General features: G+C 46.5%; 1 long non-coding RNA gene across 1 annotated transcript; it reads right to left on the bottom strand.

The window, feature by feature from the left end:
• Positions 1 to 367: 367 nt before the first annotated feature.
• Positions 368 to 16608, bottom strand: LOC307180836. The gene is made up of 3 exons (XR_013825793.1): positions 16505 to 16608; positions 5183 to 5328; positions 368 to 526 (listed from the first exon to the last, which is right to left on the bottom strand). It is a non-coding gene; the product is annotated as an uncharacterized lncRNA (long non-coding RNA).
• Between the last annotated feature and the right edge of the window lie 25 nt (positions 16609 to 16633).

Here is a 16633-nt window from a genome sequence, read left to right on the forward strand (position 1 = left end):
CTAGTGTGGGTGACCTGCAGCTAGGGCAGTCTGCAGCTGACCCCAAGACTTTCTACAAGATCAGATATGATTCATAGGCTAATAAGACTGCATCAGCAAAACAGATATCCCTGCCTGGGGTGGTAGGTACCTGTGAGTTCTCTGGCAGCTAAGAGGACTGCATGGCCTGCACTGGTCAACATTAAGGGTTCTGAATTTCACCTAATTCCCTTGGGTCATGCTTCACCTCACCCTCCTCTATGTCTGGTATACCTAAGCCCACAGCTTCCCTAAATAAATCTGTCCAGAACGTAAACCTCCCATGTTCCCCTGGGTTCAGAGTGAAGCAGTTATCTGACTGAGTAGGTCATAGAAAGGATCTGGGGGTCTAAATATCCCTTTAATAAATTGGTGTTTGTACTTACTCCAAACCCCTGTCCTCAGAGATGCCCGGTGCCTCCACTTCCTTAACATTTCTGAGGTATTCTGGCTCCAATCCGCTTGTTCCTCATTGGCTGTAGAACTACATTGCATCATAATGGGTCTGCTGGAGAGGACACAGGAGTACTGTCAGGAGATATGGGTCACTGTGCCAGTATCATTAGGGCCTTGGCTTAGTTTCTCCCTCTGCCCTGGTGTCTTCTGTGAAACAGAATAAATAATACCTAACCCTGCCATCCACCTAGAAATGTTGAGAGGCATAAGGAGATGTCAGCTGTGAAAGCCATCTGTGTTTACAGAAGGGAATGAAAGTCAAATTCAGTCACCATCAGCAATAAGTGAAGCACAAAGACAGAGACTTATCTTAGGCATATCAATTGAACACAGTGCTGACTCTCCATATTTTAAATAATCCACTGTTGGGCTGAGACAGATGTCTGTACCATAAGATTCCTATACAATATCACTGCCCCTTTTGTTTTTGCCTTATGCATCAGTTTACTGGCAGTGTTTTCCTTCCTACTGTGGGACATCCCATGAGACACACCCACCTCTTCCTAATGTCTCTTTATTTTAACCTAGCATATACATGTACCCTAAACAATTGTTAATACAAAGAAAATTTCCATAGGCTATGATGAAATACATAGGACCATATGAAGGTTAATTTAATGTGTCAGCTTGGTTAGGCCACGGTATCCAGATATTTGATTGAAGAGTATTCTAGATGTTTCTGTGAAGGTATTTTTTAAGATGAGATTAATATTTAAATCAGTAGACTTTGAGTAAAGTAGATTACACTCCATAATGTAGGTGGGGCTCATCCAATCAGTTGAAGGCTTTAATAGAAAAAAAAAAAAAAGATTGATCTCCCTGGGGAAGACGGAATTCTGCCAGAAAACTGCCTTTGAATTCAAACTGCAACTCTTCCCTGGGTCTCCAACCTGCCAGCCTACCTGCAAATTTTGGACTTGCCAGGCCTCATAATCACATAAGCCAAACCCTTAAAATCAACCAGTCAATCTATATATAGATAGATATTGATGATGATGATATATATATATATGTGTGTCTATCAATCAATCAATCTTGATAGATAGATACATATCTCTCTATATCTCTACATACCTATATGTATCTATCTATATCTAATATCTATCTATATCTATATCTATCTATCTATCTACAGAGAGAGACAGAGAGAGAAACTATTGGTTCTATTTCTCTGGAGATCCCTAATACAGACCACAATTCCTGACTATCACAAATGAACTGTTAAATACACTTCTTGTTCTTTTATTCATATTAACTGTCCCTCAGCAGCTTTCCCAATGGGAGTAAATCCCATGACAATATGGATTTTTGATGATCATCTCTCTGTATAGGTGATAGATTCTTGGAGCCAATATCACAAAAATATATCTTCTGTTTGGTTTAGCATGTGTATAGCTATGCCCATTCTCATCCTGTTGTGACTGTAGCAATCAAACGTTCCTATACTCAATAGCCATTGATCATTCCATAACGTATGAGTCTGGATTGGGAATACCTATATTTTCTCACTGAAAAATCATAGACATGAACATGAACTCATATCTTCCCATTCTTTAAAAAAAAATTCAGAACAGTCAAAGAAGGCAGAGTGACAACCCCCCTATAATTAACCTCCTGGTTATTATAATCCCTGTTTCCTTTCAATATATTGCTGTGTAAAGTGTCTGGCACATTGTAAGCCTTTAAGAAATATTGTTGCTTCCAGTCCTGTCTCGCACCTCCCATAGAAGACATAAGTTTTGTCTGAACTAAATGCCAGAGTTAGCAAAACAAGCACTTGAAAATATAAGCCCAAGAAGTGAAATAAACATATGTTAACATTATACCTGTCCCTCTGGCAGGCACTAGAGTGAAGCCCAAGACAGACCTGCTTTAGAGAAACCCACAACTTGATGAGTATTCTTAATTCCTGCCTTATGTCTCAGCTCTCCTTTCAGGCAGAGAAATTATTTCCTACTGTGTTACATGACAGGAAGAATGGCTATGTACAGCATTATTTCATTCTCTCCCAGATAAAAGGCAACCAGTCTCAGACAGGCTGTCTCAACCTTCCTTTAAAATCAGGACTCATCTATAGATGTAAATATGCACCCAAACTATTTCACATGTTAAATCAGCAGCAGGTCCCAGAACTTTGGTTTTCCTTATTATGTATTGCAGAAATTTGAAAAGGAAGAGTAAAACACATTATGCGGTATTGAGTGGAGGAAATAGATTCTATCTACTCTGACATTATTTCAAACTAGTGGTTCTGCATTGGGTACCTACAATGTTCCAGGCACTGTGTGATCTCTTTTTCCTGCATGACCTCAACTACTCCTCACAACAACCCAATCTAGTGGGTTTTAGTATCCTTATTCTCCTAATGAGGAAGTTGAGGTTTGTGTTGATGAAGCAGTTTGCTCAAATTCACCCAGAGCTAGGCAATGCCTGAACCAAGAATTATCTAAGGTATTTTCTGCCTGCAAGTTCTATGTACTTTCCTCTAAGATGTTCTGCCTGAAGGACACATGGGTCCATATGGTAACCAGATGAGATCTCTCAGTCCAAGCAGACATATGGGGCCTCCATCATCACCATCAGCAAGAAGTTGTGTTGAGTGGGATTCACACATGTGTGAATGACACACTATGATCAGAGGAAAGATGGTGTAATTGGGGACATCCAATAGACCCCGAGGCTATATATTCAAGGAAAGGGCCAGTTGTTTCATTCTTTCTTGACTTTTGATATTGTCAACATGCCTAAAAAATGTTGAATGTGATAATACAGAGTATTCTTCTCACTTAAAAAATTTTAACAGTAATAGATTCAGTATTTTGTCATTTGAAAGGCAGTTAACTCATGGATTCTGGTATTTCCATCCAGATAACCTACCTGACCACTTGAAGGTTTCTTTAGGATTAGCTATTGGTAGTTTTCCAGAGAGGCAGTACAGTGTAGTCTTTGGCTGCACAAATGCTAGAGCTGAGGTGCCTGCGCTACTATATCAGGATCTGCCACTTAGTTAGCTGTGTGGGTTGGCAAGTTACTTATTCCTCAACTCTTCCATTTCTTCGTTTCCAAAATAAGGATAACGATACTACCAACGTCATAGGATTTCTGTGGGGATGAAATTAATAAATATATAGAGAGTTTTTATTAATTAGAGCTCTATAAAAATGTTAGGCCCTGTTATTATTGAATGCATTTACATTATGTATCGACACGTGTATGATTTTCCTCCTTTTACTTGTTCATCAAGTGGATTACCTTGCATAATTTCCAAATGGTCTATCATGCATTGATTTGAAAGACATTTATTGTACACTAATATGATCTAGCTGGAGATGCTAGGATAAAATAGTGAGCAAAGTTGGCACTCTTGAACGTTGGCCTTTTGGAGCATTCAGGGGAAGGGGTCAGTTGTGAATCTTTTATTGAGGATAGCCTCAGGTTTCAGGATATCAGTCCAGCTCAATATAGCAGATACCTTTTGAGGTCTTCTGTGTTTTAGTCATTCTTCTAAGCACTTGAGGTAGAGCACTAAACAAGGTGGACACAAATCACTGCCCTCATAGAGCTTACATTCTAGTGGAGTGAGAGAGAAGCCATAAACAAACTAAATCTTTAAGGTAAAAAATATATTAGACAGTAAGTGCTATGGAGAAAAGAAAACATTTAGCTTTCTAGACATAGAAAACTTTATAAAGCCCTTCAGGATCCTTGCCAGTCTGGTCAGAGAGTATTATGCTTTAGCTGACAGATTAAGGCAGCAGTGTGATGAGACAATGAAGAGAACCATAAATGTGAAAAGTGTACATAGCTATTACACATGTGCTGCAACCTACACCTTGCATGTTGTAAAGGCAGTAAACTTTGGATGGTTTCTCAACTATTCGTTGACCCATCAGAAAAGATCACTATATCATTTCCAAAAAGTCAGTATAAACCTCATGAAACGGCTTGTCTCTTATCCTGAACTACCTGTAATGCAAAAGCAAATGGAGAGAAACAGGGCTCTCAAAATGGGATGTTCCTGAAAGAGTGATGTCATGTCAACAGGAGGACAGACTAGGAAACTCTAGGCCATCACTCTCATATGGAAATACTAAGTAAACAGCAACATACAGACCAAAGTATCTTTGTGGGAACTTTAGAAACAAGTTAAAGAGTTACAACAACAAAGTAAACCCCCAAATTAAAAAAAAAAGAAAATCCCACTAAAAATGATAGGAAAGTCCATGGCATTTTTTCTTACTCTTGCCCAACCACCTTCCCAGCAGAGCACAAGATGATAAGGAGGTAGCCTCCCAAATTCTCACTGAAAGATCACAAGGCATATGAAGATACACAGATACCTGGCCCATTCAAAGGAATAACATAAATCCCCGGAAACTCAACATAAAAAACCACATGCCTAAGTCTTGCTTGACAAAGAATTTAAAGCAACCACTTTAAATGCTTGATGAGCTGAAGGAGAACACATACAGTAGGTTAAAAGAAATCAGGCCTCTAGAATTTCTAGTGCTGTTTGCCAAGTTATGGCTCTGTTTGTCCACTGGATCATTTGGCGAGTGGCAGCGTCACAACCAGGGGGCCCCCTTCCGAAAACTGTCCTGAAGTGAAAGAGGGAGTGAGGAGGCCTCAGAGCTTTGTCCCCTGGGCCTGGGATCTGTCAGCTGTGGTGGCAGCTACACCCGTCTCTGTATCCCCTGTGGTCACACACCTCTGTGGTCTGCCCTACGTACATTGGGCCAGACCAGATTCATGTCAGGAATGCAGGAAAGCTCTTGACACCTCCAGGAAGACTGTTCTCAGCCCAGACTTGGGAAACATCCAGCTCCTGTCGGGCAGGAGGCTCTGGACTCCATGCTAGAGGAAATAAAAGGATACTGCTCAATGTTGTCCCAGATCAGAGAGTATAGGCACAATAAAGACTTAATGAACACGTTCTCATTGACTCATTGCTTTTTCAATAAACATTTATTGGGTCCCCACTGTATGTGAAATCCCTGTGTCAGATACTGGGTGTTCCAGAACAAACAAGGCACAGCTCCTGCCCCAGAGGTGAGAGTTTGGGTGGGAGAATCATGCAAATTAACTTACCAGAGGTGACAGTTCAGTTGTGCAAAATGCTGTGATGGGGAAAAGTACCTGACATGTTTGTGTGCACAGCAGAGCGGGGACAGGTGACCAAGGGCTGGGGTGATCTGGGAACAAGCAAGGGTTCCTTTTGGGGGTAGGAATATCAGAGACCAGAAGGACAAGTGGAAGGTCAAATAGAGAAATAGTGTTTTCAGAGGAGAGCTGTAGGTGCAAAGGCCCTGAGGCAGGGCAGAATTGAAAGGTTTTTGTTATTTTGGGGGGGGGGGCGGGGGCGACTGAAGGCAAATTTTAGACATGTTGTAGAGAGAGATGAAGCTGTAGGAGAAAAGCAGAGTCCAGATGTTCAAGGGGAAGGTCTGAGGGATGAGAGACAAAATCCTGGATGGAAAGGGGCTCTTACCAAATCATCTCATTTGGGATCTGGGTGATCCAAAAAGAAGTCTCCACTCCTGGTCTAGAATGTGTCTTGAGCTCCTGTCCTGTACAGATTTCTATCCCGTATAAACTGGGCCTTCTAAATGCACCGTCTCTAGGGGATAATGGGGAGGCTAGGGTGATGCCCACCTCAGCTGTTCCCCAGAAGTCAGTGGCCAGGGACTTTCCTCTGTGGCCTGAAGGAGCCAGAGACCAGTGCACAATGAGAATGCTGATATGAGTTTATCCAGGCTACAACAAGGAAAACATAAGGAAGTGTTGGATATTTAGTAGACATGAAATGAGTGAAAAAAGGCAGAATTGCGGAGATAGGATCTTGAAAACAGGCAACTGAGAGAGAGGAATGGAAGGAGGGAGGGAGGGCGGAAGGGAGGGAGGGAGAAATGCGAGTATTTGTTCCTTTGTATGAGGGATAAGGCCTCAGAATTGCATCCAGCTGGGCCTGCCTCCCTCACCCCAGAATATTTAGAAAAGTATCTACTCAGATAAGCCTCCCTTCCTGGGAGGAACAAATGCTTCTGTACTACTTGATAGGGAGATACTTTTCCCTGGATTGGGTTTTTGAGTACTGGAACCCTCCAGGATCTCTGGGGAGCTTCTGCGAGGTGGATGCAGGGTTCCAAATTAACTATGTTAATACTCATGGCTGCCATTCACTGAGGGCCTGGTATGTATCAGACATTCTGTCATGTGAATTACAGATAAATCGACAGTTATCTTTCCAACAGTCCTGCAAGTTGAGCATCAGTTAAATGTTACAGAATAGCAAACTGAGCCAGAGACTTCAAGTGATTTGCCCAAGGTGACACAGATGACTAGTGACAAAGCAGGACAAGCCCCCAGGCCAGACCAAGATGTGGGCACACGCTGCACCACCCTGGCCTCTAAGAAGCCCTCTCAGCCTGAGTCAGGCCTCTGTCTCCTGCCCCCAGTCCCCAGAGATTCCTGCTGTCTTCGTTATTATTGACTACTGAATAACAAATTACCCCAAAACATGGCGGCCTAAAATGGTACGCAGTTATTATCTCCCGTGTTTGTACGTTGGGGACCTGGGCATGATTTAACCAGATCCTCCTCTTTTTTTCCATCTCTCACGAGGCTGCAATCGAGGTGTCAGCTCATGGACTGTGGTCTCATCTGAAGGCGTGACTGGGGGAGGGTCGACTTCCAAGCTCACTCGTGTGGCTATTGGTAGGATCCAGTTCCTCGTGGGTTATTGAACTGGGGGCCTCAGTTCCTCTCTGGCTGTTGGCCAGAGACTATCATCAGCTCCTTGCCGTGTGGCCCTCTCCATCAGAGCAAGAATGCAAAATGAGCCAGAGAGAGAGAATGAGTGCCAGCAAGACGGAAGACACAGTTTTTTTTATAGCCTAACTTTAGAAATGACATGCCATCATTTTTGACAAATTCTGTTGGTTAGAAGCAAGTTACTCGGTCCAGTCCACACTCAAGAGGAAGGGATTATACAGGGGCAGGAGTGCCAGGAAGCAGGGGTCTGCAGAAGCCATTTTAGAAGGCCGCCTACCACGCCTGCTCTCTGTATCCACCTCGGTATAGTGAGCCCCTGCCGGAATCAGCTGCATTGATGGAGCTAATGGTTGATGGGTCACCTTGGACAGTGCTGCATGGTCTGGTGATCCCAGCTGGCTTCCAGTAGACCCATTGGATGGGTCTCACCAGGACTTGGGCCTGCATAGTCCTGCCTTCCTCCCTATCCCCACCAGCCATACCTGGTCATTGAGCCCACGGGGTGTGACAGCAGTTGGCAAGGGACCAGCCCCCTGTGTGAATGGAACACTCCTATCCCTTGAGCAGGGCTGGGACTGAGGGTGGTGCTCTTGGCCTCTCTTGGTAAAACAGATGAAGAGCTCAGCTCCACCACTGACACAGGGCCCACCTCAAGAGAAGAAAGTTATAGATGGGAGGGGGCTGAGTCCTGGATTATCTGTAAAAGCTGCTGAGGTGTTCTTTCTTTTGCCCTCTGAGTTGGGATTCAGGGGTGTAGAATCCCCCACGTTCACCAGAAGGCATCAGGGGACCTTTTCTAAGGCGACGTGGGGTCACCCATACAGGAGGGGGAACTGCTCTGAAGCTGCATGAAGACCTAGGATTATTCAGACACCCGGGAGGGAGACCTACTTTAGGGAGGAGATGAGTGAGTATGAGTCGGGGATGCTTCATATGTGTTCAAGATACTTAATTCAAAACTAGAGAGAGCTCTGAAGCACTTATGGCAAAGTGTTATTAAATAGGGGTGGTAGCTGTTGTACCAGTCTCTCTGTTTTTCTGCAGGTTTGAAATATTATAGTAAAAAATACTGTAAAAAGTGGAAAACAGAAGAGGAGAAACTCTCAGAGCCCCTGCACCCCACATTTCCTTGGTGTGGCTCAGAGCCAAAGGCAGCAAGTCGAGGGGCCTGGTGGACTTGGAGTTTCCTAGGAAACAAATGGTTCTGTCAGGCCATCGGGGTGTGGACTGCTCGCGGCTGGACTTCCCTAGCAGAACCTTAGCCAGGAGCAGAGCAGTCCCAGAAAAGCCCAGGCTCTTCTCAGTTCTGGGAAGCACTCGTCAGACTCAGCTCTTCCCGTACTGCTATTTTACTGCAATACATACCAAGAGCAGCTTACAAAAGGACATGGTGTCATAATATGAGATCAACGACCTGAGGTTATGGATGAGACCATGTGCTGGAGGGATTCTTTGTAAGGGTGGGGTGGGGGTCGTTGGGGCCAGTGGCTCTAACGCCTCTAAAAGCCTTGAGTTCTATGACATCTTCTCTCCTTTTGACCCAGCCTCCCTGTCCCTCTACTCATGATCCTTGAACCACCCCCCGGCCCCCGGCCCCAATGGCTATCACTCAGTCACACCCAACAGCCACCCTTTTTGAAATGTTTGAAACCAGTAGAACCATTACTGTCCATCAAACACAGTCCTATCCCAACAGTGGCTGAGAAATAAGCAGTTCTGCTCCAAGGTACAGGAGTACTGACTCATATGGCTAAGTAATGTGGTAACTCCCTCCCCCAACTCATCCCCCCTCACAGTGCCCCCACCAAAAGAGGCAAACCATAAACCACAGGAGGTGGATGTTGGTGTGGAAAGGGATAATAAATATCATGGAGCCAAAAGAATCAAGAGTGCCACATTCATTTTAAGCCCAGTGACAGAGAAACTGGGGAAAGCAGGGACAGGCAGCAGCAGAGGGGGCTTGATCACCGTTCATGGGTCTGTGTCTGTGGGTCCTGAGGTCTCATCTTCTGAGTGTCTGATATCCTCTCCTACAAAGGAAAGCAGAGTGACCGTTGGACCCTTGGGAACCCTGGGGGAAGTCAGGCGTGGCCTGGGGACTCTCTGGGTTGGGCAGGAAGGGGGAGCATGTTGGCTTGGCTGTGAGCAGTGAGGGAAGCAGAGGCTGGCTCTGAGCTCTCACCTGAAGGACTTGGTGAAACAGGCCGGGACTCTCTGGAACTGGCTCCTCTAGCAGGCTCCCTAGGTGAGCCTGTGCCATTGGATGGATTCTCCATGGTGCTGACAAAATACATGAAGGGCACAGTGCCTTTAGCTGAGCCAGTCCTGTCCTGGAAACTAGAGAAAAACCATCCTGGCTAACACTGACATTCATTCCTTCTTTCAGCAAGTGTGTTGCGGGTCTGCTATGTGCACACCAGGGTCACTTCTAGGCACTGGGGGTACAACAGTGAACTCTAGAGACCTAGATCCCAGCCTTCCTGGAGCTGATGATCTGGGATGTTGGAGAGAAGCCATAGTCACCTGGTCGCGATTCAGCAGCAGCAAGATGCCAGTGAAGTTCATGTTTTCTGTGAGGTGCAATGGGCACGTCATGTCTGAAAGGGCTTATTGTCAGAGGCCAGCAGAGCTCTTCATCATTTTGCTGGGCGTAAAGAGGCCTAAGAGTCTGAAACCCCATCCCTGCCTCCCTCTCCCAGATTTCCACTACCCCATCCTGGAGAGGAGTACACTGTGTTCAAGCAGTTGATACATTCTCTGGCTCTCCTTCAAGTACTGAGATGCCTCGTTGACTAATATCATTGTTTCCCTTTCCTCTCCCTCGCTCTCCCTCAAACCGACTCTAATCAGGCTTCCAAGCCCCACCATTGCACTTTAGCATAGATGCTTAAATGACTAATTGAGAGTGATGCCTCCCAATTTTTACATTACTCTATTTATGAATATATAAGCCTGGAGGCTTAAGGAAAGACTGACTTGCGCATTGTTTATTTTATTCAAACCCAGGTAATTGTAGATTGTACTTCTCTTCACCAGACCCATCCTCATATCCAGAAACTCAGTTTGTAGACAGGAAGGCGCTGCCAAATCCCTGAAACTGCCCTTGAATTTGCAAGGAGTGGAGCCACAGCTATGCTGGGGATGCATAATCAAACTCCAGATTTCTCTTGCCTACGGTAGTGGAAGCCAAGGTAGTGCAATCGAGGGAAGCACGGATCTAGAAATTTGTGTTTCACAGAGACCCGGAGAACTTTGGCTGTAATTCTTGGAAGTCAGGCTGCTCAGTCAAGGCTCAGGCTCAGCCCTGGGGACGCTCCCAAGGTCCTGACCTTGAGGATGCCCAAAGGTGTGTCCAGGGCTTGAAATAGGTTTTGTAGAACACTGCGATGGGTCTTAAGGCCATGACACCTGAGCCCCCAGGGCTCTAGTCTAGGAAGTAACGGTTGTCCCAGTCTGCTTCTACTTCTGGTCTGTGGCAGGAGGAAGAAGGAGAATGTGGAGATGCACTGTAGGGTCAAGAGATCAGAGTCAAGCAACCCCTGCTTAACGGCTCTCCAAACAATCTGCACCAACGCACACTCACAACATCGGTATATGCTATTCTTTTGATATCATTAATTTTTAAATGTTTGTCAATTTGCAGTTTGAAAAGTGTAACCCCATTGTTATTTTGTTTCCATCATTGCCTGTGGTGTTGAGCTCCTATTCCTTTTGTATCACCATTTGTATTTCTGTAAACAACCTGTTCAGGTTCTCTGCTAACTTTCCTATTGTTATTTGTTTGTGGGTGTGTGTTTCTCGAGCTGTTTCATCAGAGTTCTCTGTATAATGTAACTATGATTCTTTAATGTGTTATAATTGAAGAATGGGTTTACTCCCAGCCTCTCACTTCTCTTTTCGTTTTATTTCCTGTGTCTTCTCATATGGCTTGTCATTTAGGGTGTACATACTGGCTGCTTTATGTAGCCCCCACCACAACCACGCAAGGTTGGTAAGACTCACCCCAATTTTCAATAACCGAAAACAAGTCTTTGAGAAGGTGCAGCGATGTGCTCCCTGATGCCAACCTGAGATCCTAACCTATGTATGTGCAAGAATCGAAAACTATGTAATGAGTTGGGCCCATGATAGGTTGTCAGCCAACACTAAAGCCCCTTCACACTTGTCTCCTCCCAGGCATAGAAGGAATAAAGTACATAGCAAAGCTAGACCCTTTTACCCGTAGAGGAACATGCCTATTTTAACCCCCCACGACAAGGTATTTCAGAAGAACGGGACATGATAATGGGCCAGCTGGACAGAAGAACACTGTACTGAGGGTCCGGAGATCTGGGGGCCAGGACCAGACCCATCCCTGACCGTGACTTTGGCTGACCGCGATTCTCTCCTGGTCACTTCTCTTAAACCAAAATGACGGTTCTGACCCTCACTTCACAGAGCTGGGGTGGGGAGAGTTCTTTGACCCTAGCTGGGTTAAAAGGGAAGGAGATGTGCTATATCTCCAGCAATCATTTCAGCAGTCCATAGCCCTCCTCGTTGCAAGCTCTCAGCTATCGCTAGTGTATTCATGATTTTCATGCAAATGGCTGCTGGGGCAGGTTGGGGGGAAGGGGGGACAAATGAGATCCAAAGCCTACCCCAAAGTGCCTGACCTCGAAGAAACTGCTCTGTCGGCTCTGGGCCCGGTTCAACACCTGCTGCTCTGTGGAAGGGCATCCCACTCAATCCTCACAGCCCTTCTGTGAGACAGAAGCTATTATTCCTATAAGCCCCTGGACTCATCCCTAGCCCCCAAAGTCCTTCTCAACCCTTCAGGAATGCTGTGGAGATTGATGAGGTAAATCCGACAGCACTGGGAGATATTAAGAAAGCGCTGAGGGTGATACAAGTCCAACGCAGTTCGGTCAACTGAAGAAAAAACAGAGCTGCTCCTGGTCCACTGAGATGAATGGTAACTGTAACAACTATTCATTATTAAATGCCTTGTAGAGTTACCACAGAGTTTGAGCCCTACCTTCACAACATACACCAAAACATAGCACACTTATTATGTGGATAATCATGTATGTAAAAAAAATTAAATAAATGAAACAGCATATGTATCCACTCCCCAAGTGGCATAGGATTTTGTTGATTTCCTTTGTCATTGTGAGCATATTTAAGGTAGCTCCCCACCATCCCATCGGCTCTGTGAATTTTAGCAGTGTCTACGTCCAGACCTGATGTCTTCAGCTTCCCGCTGAATCCTGCTTCTCCACTTGTGATCCCTATCTTGGTGAATGGCAACCCCACGCCACAGGTCACTCAAGCTGGAGACCTGGGTATCATTCTTGGCCCCTCTTTGCCCCTCTGTCCTGGTCCCCCTCCAACCTAAGACTACCCGGATGGGTCAGCCTTTTGTGTTTGTGGTCCTCGAGAGTGTGCTCTCCATTGGGAAGGTTGAATGATTGAGCTCCCTGCCTTGGAAAGCTGAGGGCTACACACATTATTCTGTGCTTGAAAGGCCCACCATTAGACTCCATCTTTTGTATGAGACCAGTGGTTTTCAGACCATGCTCAGGAGTGTCCCGGAGGTCTGTAGAATTGCCTCAGGGAGCAACAGGTGAAGGGCACAGCAGATGTCATTCTTTTTCCATTGGATGACCACCATCATTCTATTAATGTAGATAATTCTCCAGTGGGGTGTGGCGTGGTATGAGATTGGACCTTGAGCAGTGGCAACTATCTCCAGGTGATCCTGTCACCTAGGAACCCTGACCCCCTTAGTGTTTTAGCTTTGTTGGGTGTAGGACTGTATGTACAGAATCCCTGTCCCTAAGAGGGTGAACTGTGACAGAGAGAACCCAGGGCTCCTAGCTGGGACCAATGGCGTGTAGGCTGCACTGCTGTAATGGAAGGGCCCTTGCCTCAGATCAGCCGGGGACTGAATCCTGGCTCTGTCCCTTGCTGGTGATGTGACCTCAGAATGGCATTCACACCACTCCCCTTGTTTTGGAAGACTGGAGAATAAACTGAACACGTGTGAAGCCCCTGTAACACAGCAGGCTGTGTAATGTTTGGCAGAGCTGAAGACAAATGTTGCCACCTTCCAAAGGTTGCCCAGGATTTCACTGGGACATAGCACCAGAGAGAATGAGGGTGGATGGGGTGAGAAAAAAAAAAGAAAAGAAAAAACCAAACAAACCATGTTTAATCTCTTGCTCACTTGTAGGCTCCAATGGTCATCTGTTCACCATAAGAGCTGGGAGATCCTGCTGACCCATACCCTCTCCTGAGGAACTGTCCACTTTCTTCACCTACCTGAACCATCCCTAGGGTTCAGGGATTGTGATATGATGTACTTGCGGGTGGGGGGAAACATATGCAAAGGAGGAGAGCTCAGAACTTGGGCTCAGTAATGTTTGAGAACCAAAGGTGGAAAACTGATGACCCACGCCTCTCCCTACTGCTGAACTGTCTGTCCACTTCCTCCACACAACTGTCCTGTGTGCTCTGACTGTTCACCTGACTGTTCAAGGGGTAATGAGGCCTCTCTTGAGATGCACAAGTTCATGCGTTCCTAATCATGGCTGACAAGAAGGGGAGGCATATTTCCGGCTGATTCTGAGCCCGCCACAAACAGACAAGGATCAGAAGGCTTAAGGATGCACACAGGTAGGAGAACATGACTTACTGAAAATGCAGGCAATCACTTCCAGAAGTGCCAAGCCCAAAGGAGAAGAAGGACTTGCCCAAGGTCAGCCAGAAAGATTATGGTTCTCCCAGGCAGGGAGTGTTCTTGGGGAGGCATATGGGGAATACCTTATGAATCTGGGGCTTGCAGGGGAAACTATCTACTGCTGTGAGGCTGCAGAATCCAAAGGCCTGTACAAAGTGGGATGCAGGTAAGGCCATGTGGTGCATCAAAGCCCCAAGAGGGGCTGAGAGGGGTGACGGCAGCCTGAGGTCAAATCGACAGCAGAGGTGTTCCTTCCAGGAGATGATGTATAGTGCTGTGTGTGGGTGTCAGTCGGAGTCTGGACAGTAGTGGGCAGGTGGCTCTGGGCCTAAAGGGCTTCAAAAATGTTAGGGTCAGATTTGAGAAACCTGGACAGGGTGGGGCTTTTCTGAGGGTGCGGATCAGAAGTGAGGACTCCTTGATACCACATCCTGCTACATAAAATCCCATCTCTGCTGCTTGGATTTCAGGTGTGGCCGCTGAACCCCTCTCCATGTTTATCCACCAGATTTCAGCGTATAAGTCCTTGTTTCCACAAAGATTCACATCCTAAACACACACACACACACACACACACACACACCACACACACGCACGCATGCATGGGCAGACACTCTCTGTAACCCTCAGTCGTGTCTAGTGACTGATGTGAGAGGTAACAGCAGCTACAAAGGAGTGAAAGGCCAGCAGGCTCCCAAGACCCTGGGAGTTGGAGATACTCTCATACTTTGGACAGGATAGAGCCCCAGGATGTGAGATCCTAGCCTCTTTTGGAGAAGCAGCGATATGGAACTGAGCATCCCCATGAAACAGGGCCCAGCCTAGGAGAACAGAGCCATGTGGGGAAATGGGCAGTTCCTAGGCCACCAGGAATAGCTGCTGAGACACTAGACCTAAAGCAAACCAATCACACTAAGATTCTGTACCTGTGGGTTCCACCTTCGCTGCCCTCCAGGGGCGTAGGAAATGGTCTATAAAACAGCTATCTATTTGGGACTCCCAAATGTTGTTTCCTACCGGAGCCCTATTCCACGTGGGACTCATTAGTGCTTATAGACACTGCACCTCTGAACAGCTAAAGGACAATTAATTCACACAGCAGGCACTGTCCAAGCACTTTTCCCACTCCTGGCCTTGAATAGGGGACTACGTGGAGAAAAGGATATTTTGGTGTGTGCCAGTTAGGCTCTTTGATATGAAGAGCGTATCCTGTATCTTTATCTGTTGCCTGGTCATTTTTGGTGTTGCAACATCTAACAGGGCCTTCACATGTTGTTGGGCTAAAGGGACAAATATGGTCCAACTCCCGGGATAGACTTCCCCTGCTGATATTATGTTGCAATACATATCAAGGTCACCTTAGAAAGGGGAAAAAAAACAATCATCTTATGAAAATGAATAATCTGTAGTTAGAGACCAGGTTGCCTGTTGGAGGGGCTGCCTTGTGGTGGAGTGGGGGTGCTTGGGATCTGACTCTATGTGTGCGGGGCTAAGAGTTTTTATTCGGATCCAGAGATTCTTTTTCCACGTGTACCTCCCCCATCCCCTTCTATACAACCACTGCCCAGTGGTCCTCAGATATGAAGACTCCGTGTGGTGTTAGGAGAAGAGAGATGTTATTCCTTTCTCATTCCTGCAGTCCTTTCCCCTCAGGGTCAGAGCTGTCTGCTGTGGAAAATTCACTCCTCATTGGCTGAAGTCTCTTGCAACCATGACTGAGGAACCAGCGGCACTGCCCCAAGAAGAAGGGTGTACAGCCTTATAGGGCTAAGTAAGATGCTAGCTCCCTCCCTCTGCCACACCCCCCCACCACTGACAACCCCCAATTTACCTGAGGCTGGTGTCAGTGTTGAAAACTACACTGTTGAAAAGACGAGGTGAAAACAGTCGAGTGTGGCAGCATTTGTTTCGGGCCCAGCGACCGAGAAACTGGGGAAAGCAGGGACAGGTGGCAGCACAGGGGGCTTGATCACCGTTCATGGGTCTGTGTCTGTGCCCTGAGGTCTCAGCTTCTGAGTGTCTGATATCCTACCCTACAAAGGAAAGCAGAGTGACAACTGGACCCTTGGGAATGCTGGGGGAAGTCAGGCATGGCCTGGGGACTCTCTGGGTGGAGCAGGAAGGGGAAGCATGTTGGCTTGGCTGTGAGCAGTGAGAGAGGAAGAGGCTGGCTCTGAGCTCTCACCTGAAGGACTTGGTGAAACAGGCCAGGGCTCTCTGGAACTGGCTCCTCCAAGACCCCTGGGGACCAGCAGGCTCCCTGGGCAATCCTGTGCCATTGGATGGGTTCTACATGGTGTCAGACAAAACAACAAATTCCTCAGTGTCTTTAAGCTGACCTTTCCTGTTCTGCAGAGGGAGAGGGAGAGAGGGAGAAGAATAGCCTCATCCTAATGGTCCCTGCCTTCCCTGGTATTCAACAAGTTAGTATGTAGATCTCGGCCTTGTTCCAGGTGCTGGGGATATAGCAGTGACCTCTACAGAGCACATCCCAGCTCCTGGGGCTGACAAACCATGACACCAGAGGGAAAGCAGACTCACCGCGTCAGGAGGTGGAAGGAAGGGAATGAATATCATGCTTCTAGGAGGGTGTGATGTGCTTGTAGTGACCGACGGGACTTCCTTGAAGAGACCAGCTAAGCTCCTGACTCTGCTGTGTGCAAAGAGGCT

Source organism: Stenella coeruleoalba (assembly GCF_951394435.1).
Source record: "Stenella coeruleoalba genome assembly, chromosome: X".
NCBI classification, from domain to species: Eukaryota; Metazoa; Chordata; class Mammalia; order Artiodactyla; family Delphinidae; genus Stenella; species Stenella coeruleoalba.